Source organism: Cheilinus undulatus, linkage group 6 (assembly GCF_018320785.1).
Source record: "Cheilinus undulatus linkage group 6, ASM1832078v1, whole genome shotgun sequence".
NCBI lineage: Eukaryota > Metazoa > Chordata > Actinopteri > Labriformes > Labridae > Cheilinus > Cheilinus undulatus.
The window spans coordinates 32,159,245-32,166,732 of record NC_054870.1 but is presented as its reverse complement, the minus strand read 5'-3'; positions in this window follow the sequence as shown (position 1 = coordinate 32,166,732).

The following is a 7,488-nucleotide window of genomic DNA, read 5'->3' as shown; positions in this document are numbered from 1 at the left end:
CTTGATCAAGTGGTAGTCCTCTATTTGATGAAGGCAGGGCTGTTATGGTTATTTGGAGGCCCCTGGCAAAGAGAAATTCAAGGCCTTGCCTTGCTTTGCTTGAAGCCAAGCCTGCTGCTCCCTATACACAGACCACACAGCTTGTAGGGCCTTGTCATATGTGTTTCTCTCTGATTCTCTCTCTGCACATCAGGCCAGTGTATGATAAATATGATGAAGGTAATGTATATAAAGCATTGGGCAAACATGAATTTGGCACTAATCTCTAATATTTTTGGAGATCAGAGCCATGGTCAATTAATGTGCTTTTGCTGACTGACACACACGCTCACTGCAGAGAAATTCTGTCATCAAATTTCTTCTGCAAACCAAGATATTGTTGTGCAACCTCTCCTGTCAAACATCAGCTTCTGCTAAAGTTCCCACACTGGTTCTGATGGTGAATTGATACACAGTGAGTGTCTTGGTGTAGATCAGCAGTTTAAAGTCAGATTGCGGGTGAAAACCAATACGTAATAAAACACAGGCTGCTGATGATAACACTGAAGCAGAAACAGGCAGGAAGAGAAAGAAGCAAAATGGATGAGTGTGAGAAAATGAGAGGGGTGTAGGGGTGTGTGCGAGAGGGGCTAAGGGGCAAGATGAGCTGATTTGTGTTTATTTAGAGGGAAAGACACCAATAAAACATAGCTAATAAACTGGCAGTTGGAAATTAAAAATATCATCTTTATTATTGCAACAAGGAAAATGACAATTAAAAGTAATGATCATTTTTCTGACTTCTTTTTGCAGATAAGAAGTTGGTTTTGCCCAATGACATGAGTCTGTAGAGTGGTAATCCTTGTTAATGACTTATTTGTTACTCAGAATCACTGAATCATGAGTATAGGAAAGCTCATATGTATGTGTGAGAATGCGTGCTGCCTGTACACCATGTCAGTATAAAACATGGACGTTGTCTCACTTGCATCACCCATTGGTTTCCGAAGAGTTGTTTTGAAGCAGAACATCCAACTTTATGTCCACCTGTCAAATCAGCTCTGCCCCCAATGATGCAAATGTATTTTGTTATACTTGATCTAATCAAAAGTTATTATAACATACCCCATGCATGAATGAAGATATGAGCTATCTATATGTAAAAAACCAGGCTGTGAACATGCTTAAAGCTGCTGTAAAAACAGGTGTCAATGAGGCCTCCCTGCTCTTGGATACAGCCTCCAGTGGACACTAGAGGAACTGCAGTTTTTTTTTGCATGTCTACATCGGACTCATATTTCATCCTTGTAGGTGTCTTCGTCTGGACACAGATACATTCTGAATAAAATATGTAAGTCCTTCATCTAATGGCTGAAATATCCCTCTGTGACACTGCTAATGCTCACACAGATGACAGAGTGTTAATGTGTTTGTGTGTAGCTTTCCTTCTTTTGATAACCTCATCCTGACCTTTCTGTCAGAGGCTCATCTTCTAATAGTCCTTGTCAGGGGCCACTAATCATTTCAAACACTGTTACACAACACCTCTGACTGGCTCTGAAAACAAACTGTGCAGCTTTAGAGTGACGCTCATACTTAATAAAAGGATCAGGCAGCTTCCCTGTGCCACCCAACACGCACAAATACCAACACAAACATGAGAGCAAGACACATGGGGCATGTTCAGGCTAAACTCAGTGACCAATATAATTAAAAGCAATCATGAAAATCGTGATACCCCAGGAAACAGGCTCTCCAGCATGTCATTACAGCACACAGCCAGCATGTGGCACCGTTTCTCTATTACATGCACAGAGAGGGTGAGTTCAAGGCTCAGTCCAGTGATCCTTTAAAATGTTGATTTTCCACAAATCTTCATAACCAGAGTAACAGTACTTTGAACAGGGATTAAGTCTAAAATGTGTGACTTTCTCCTGCAGTTTTTACAGTGACAGAGACTTTTTTGGTTGTTTATGAATCAAAATTAAATCAGTATTTTGGTGCACTGAAAGTTACAGTGATCACATTAAACATGCTTACTTCATACTGTCGAACAGTTATTCACTTCTGGTTATAAGCCATTAAAAAAACATGACATTACCTCCGGAGAGACTCCTGTGGTAAAAGCTCATGGTGTAATTTCTGAGGTAACTGCTCCCTCTTCTGACACAGATCACACAGCAAACACACTTCCACCTCCACTGCTGGAGAAGTGAACAACCTGACACAGAGTACTTATCTTCTTTATGTTATAATATCAAAATGGTTTGGGTAAAAGTAATTCATTGAAAAGTTTAAAGTGGTCTCAAAGCATTTGGAATAAAAAGGAAATCAAAATAGATCTGGTTTCACAGAACAAGTAAGGAATCAAAGCACTTTCCAAACAGGACCAACACTAAAGTAAAGTCAGAAAAAGCTTATTGGACATCACAGATACCAGTGTGATTTACTGTTTCTTCTACCTTTACATTGTGTCTTGAATGACTCGAAGAGTAAGAATAAAAATACAATTTAAATATAATAATAATAATAAAAATAATAATAACTTTATTCATATAGCATTGTAAAAAACATGGGTTTACAAAGCGCTTTAACATATACAAAAGCAAACAGGAGAACAAAGCAACAAACCCAAACTGAACACGGCATGCAAACATCAGCAGAATTTTAACACTTGAAGAAAGCAACCAAAGATATGGATGAGATAATAACTCATCAACATCAAAATACATTGAAACATGGACGTCATGTGATGCCATGCAAACGAAGACATCACAGATATCAATCAGAGTGTACGCATGAACCATGCTATAACCATAATTTCCTCATTTATGAGCAATATGGTTAAATGAAATTTACTTGCATTGTTTCACAGTGCTGGAGTACACCATTTAAGGGAGGAGCATGGTCCCCCCAGTATTATATTTTATTGTATTTGATACAATTTTCAGTCTGCTGACTGATCCATTTAGTCACTTTTGATTCAATAATATATTCAGTTACTAAGAAAAAGACATAAAACCCCACTTTTCATTGCATGCTTCTCTAGGGCCTATCCCTACTGTGGGTCCTGTGGGTAATCAGTAACCCCCCCATTCATTACTATGTATTAGTATTAGTTTTTTTGTAAATTGTATTAATGGACAAACTAGGGCATTGGGATGTATAAATTAGCAGGGTTTTTCTTCTAAACAAACTAAAATGAATGAATGCTTCAAATTGGTTTAAAAGGACAACTGAACTACACCAAGCCATCTTTTATAATCAAAGACACGACCTACAATTAATCATCAACTTAATGTCTGCCATAAATGGATTAATAGCAGAGTGGGGATGGGAGTAAAGCTGAGTTAAACCCCCTGAGAGAGCTCTCTGAGTCCCTGAGGTCTTATCAGTTGCCCTCCTTGTCCCTTGACTGCCCCGCTCACTGCTGAGTGTCAGCGGCGCAGATAGATAGAGGTCTAATAGAGAGGCCTGCTCTGTTAAGTGATTGAGCTGTAAATACAGATTGACCTGAACTTAGACTCTCATCATGTGTAAACTCATTCAACACTCAGTGCGTCCTCTCCCCTGACGTCTAGTGGAGTCGGACTCATTTCCATCACTGAGTGAGAGGGGCCATCTCTGATCATGAGATAGAGACCCACAGCTCATAGTGTATATAAACCAGTGAGAGTGCAAGGCCGCTGAAGCGTCAAACGACAGCCCCTGAGATGCTCTTTCCATCAGCTCCACGGAGAGCTGAGATTGTCCCGGGCTGGATTTATGGAAATGGTGATAAAATGTGAAGAGCTCAGTAATGGGAAATGTCGATAAAACCCTCCGTGGCACAATCTACAGCAGTTTACTGAGGAGATGAGTGGCCCGGCTGTTAGACAACTCAAATCTAATTTTCTCCATAAAGGCCTGTAAGTCAACAACTCTAAAGGCTCCATAAGTCATAATACAAGACAGATTCATCAGGACTGGATTTATAGTTATGGCAGAGCACCAAGAGAACACTAATTCCTCCACTATGTTTTCTCTGATGGAGGAATTAGCTGTTTCCTTGTATAGTATGTGTCAGCTCAAAGAAATGTTGAGATATTACAGCTCTGCTTATGGCCTAATGCTCCTGTTTCTGACCTGTTTCTTCAAAACAGCATCACAGTTAATTTAAAGTGAGATTATTAGGGAATTGGTTTGGTACAATTTAACACCAATCTAAGGTATCTAAGTGCAACTGCATTATCAAACAAACACAATGCTATAACCTCCTCTGCTTTGACAACATACACAGACAAAAGGTCAGGATGGCTAAACCAAAATAGAAACTATTTAAGCTGGGTCTCCAGAAAATGTTGGCTGGACTTAAAGTCCCTGTGAAGTGATTTAAAGAATTCTGTATTTTAGGTTTTTTGTATGACAGGGCACTGTCCAGGTCAAATTTTAGTCATGAAATACATCCATAGGTTCATGAAATTAAGCTAAAAAAATCATGATCATGAAAAATGATGCAGTAAAATCTGCTCCAGTATAGTGTGAGCTATCAGTTGAAGGAGCTGAAGCCACGCCCACTCATAAGAAATACAACGCTCTCAAATTTTCAAAAATGTTTCTGATCAGAGCATAGCTGCCTGGCTCTGTGCCAGAGCAGAGAGACAGAAGTTGGGGATTAAATTGACTGGTTTCTGGCACAAATCTCTCTGTTTTGATACTTTTAATGACCCATAGGCCACCATGGCTGATAAGTTTGAGCAATTTACCTCACAATGAAAAAAGACAAACAGCATGTAGCTGGCTGTTAACTTTCAATGAAGGCAGTGACGTCAGTAAATCATCAATAAAACCAAGCCAGTCTAAATCCAAAATTCAATCACACAGATTTCATGAAATTCATGAAAATCCATCCACAACTTTTTGAGTTATGTTGCTTACAAACAAACTATCAAACTAACAAAGAAACCCTGCTGATCACATAACCTTCTTGGCGGAGGTAATTATTCAAGAATTATAATATCAGACCCCTGAAGACACCCACCCCAACAGCTGCTGCATTAAAATAAATCACTGCACCATTCATACTGATGGTTGCTTTTGTACTAATACTGAAGCATCAGTACTTATTTCAGTCTACTTCATGCCCATCTAAAACTCCTTACAGGACCCAAATAAATTTTGATGTTTGAAACAGAATCTCTGATTTTAATTAAGACATGTGCAGTTTTCACTGAAGTTTCTTTTTAAAGATAAAAGCCAACAGGAAAAAAATCAGTATCCAATTTACAAAGTGAATTAACTTCTAGTGTTTACAGCATGTTATTTTTCATTCAGTTTCTCTTTCAGGTGTTTTGTGTATGATTTATTGAGTTTTTTTTTTTTTTTTAATACACTATACATATACAAAAACAAAACATTCACATGGTACAAAAATCTTTCGCAAAATATCTGAATTGAAAAGATATTGTGCTGCATTGCATGATACAGACATTGGCAAGGACAATGTAAAGTGCTAAGAGGGTAATAAAAATTCAACCAAGCCTTAAACAAACAAACAAACAAACAAACAAACAAAATTTTAAAAAGAGGGAACTATATAGGACATTTTAAAATGATAGAATTTTACATGCTTGTATTGAGGTCTCAAAGAGAGTATCTAATATTTTCTAATGTCATAAAGCACAGTGCTTCCTTTATCCATTTGGCATAAGAGGGTGGTAGAGGGTTCTTCCAGACATTAAAATAGCGCCAGGTGGACATTTAAACATAAAACAATAAAAACAACAACTCAGTGTTTACTTTTGGCCATTAAAAAGAGTGGAATACATTTATGCAGAATGAAAATAATTTTTAAAAACTATAGAAATAGAAAGGACAACACATGTTGTGAGGGAAAAAAAGTGACTGATGTGACCGTTGATGTTTTATCCCCTGTTCTCTAGTGAAAGTGTAAAATCAATAAGGTTAAAGAGATGGCAGTTTGCTTTAATTTTCAGAAAATGTCTGGTCTTCTAATGAGCATTTAATGATCCTAAGACATTTCCCCACCCCCTCCAATTTGCAAAGATTATTGAAGATCTGTGACAAGCTATTTGAATATTTAGTGAAGAATTCTTAATGAGAATTGACGTCTGAAATCAGAAAACTCTTTAGTGTCTCATTTATTATTCCATTATCCCTAAATTCCATTAATTTTAACAAACAACACAATAACTTGGACTAATGCCTTAAAGAATGTGTATTACAAAATTTAGTGTGGATTATAATTGCCAAAATACTGCAAGAAAAATTGAGATTAAGAAAATGTGTGTCTTATTGTGAGAAGTTGGTATCATCAAAATGAACTTTATTTACCTCAAAGACACAAAAGAGTAATTTAAACTGAGGAAAGAGTCCCTTTCTTCTGCACTAAATGTGGCCTTTTAATGGGACTAAGCTCTTCATGGGCAGTGATGCCTGCACAGCGTGATATTTAGGATGGGATGGACGCTTTATGAAAGCCAGCAACTCCTCCCACTGGGGGGATGGAGAGGACCCAGACCGTTTTACTGGCACTGGAGGGCAAATAAGTGTTAAAGGAAAACAATTATACCCCAATCTTTGCCTGATTGTTTGGCAGTCATGGAGGAAAAAAGGGGAGAATGAAGGTTACAGTGCAGTAGAGGGCAATTTGGCTGTTTTCAGGAGCTTTTATGAAAAATAATGGAAAGCCTTCTAACTGAATCGCTCATTTTTATACAAGATTTCTGTGTATGTGTGTGTGTGTGGGTTGTGGTGGTGGTGGTGGTGGTGGAGGGGTCTTTTTACCTTTATTTTGATAGAACAGCTAAAGAGAGACATGAAACAGAGAATTGGGGAAGACATGTGTCCAACAGCGCCAAGACTGGGAATAACAGAAGTAAAATCAGCAAATACTCTTCATTAAAGTATTCTTAAGGAAACATTTTAAATATATACGTATTTTCATATATTCGTAGCTTTCAGTTACATGACCAGAGCAGAGGACTAGGGTGCAAAAAAGATTTGGACAGCGGCAGCTACCTCTGGTGGCCACAGAGACTGTCAACTTCTCTTAAATGTACAGAAGTAAGAAGCCTTTTTGCATGACATCACATGACAGCAATGAACTGTATTATAGATAATGTACGTTTGTGTACATGAGCAATTTTACTATTAGGTAACTGCAGCCAATTGCCTGTGACCTTATGCTCCAAGGGGCCCAAAATTTACCCATTACAGATGTGCATCAAATATAGATAATCAAATATAGTTATCAAGAGGAGAAATTTGAATGTAAATAAAGGAAACATGAGGAAATAAAACTGCATCATCCCCATGAGGACCAGGGAGGACCCCTTGCCCCAATAACAAGGTCCAAGAAGCTCTAAAATGTCTCCATATCACAAGACAGTCTGGCTGCAGACCACAAATCTCAGACACCCCTCCTGCAGAGCACCCCTTGCAGGTGAGACTCTAAATCTGCCAGAACAGAAATACAAACTAAAAGTTTCAAAATAAAATCTGACAAAA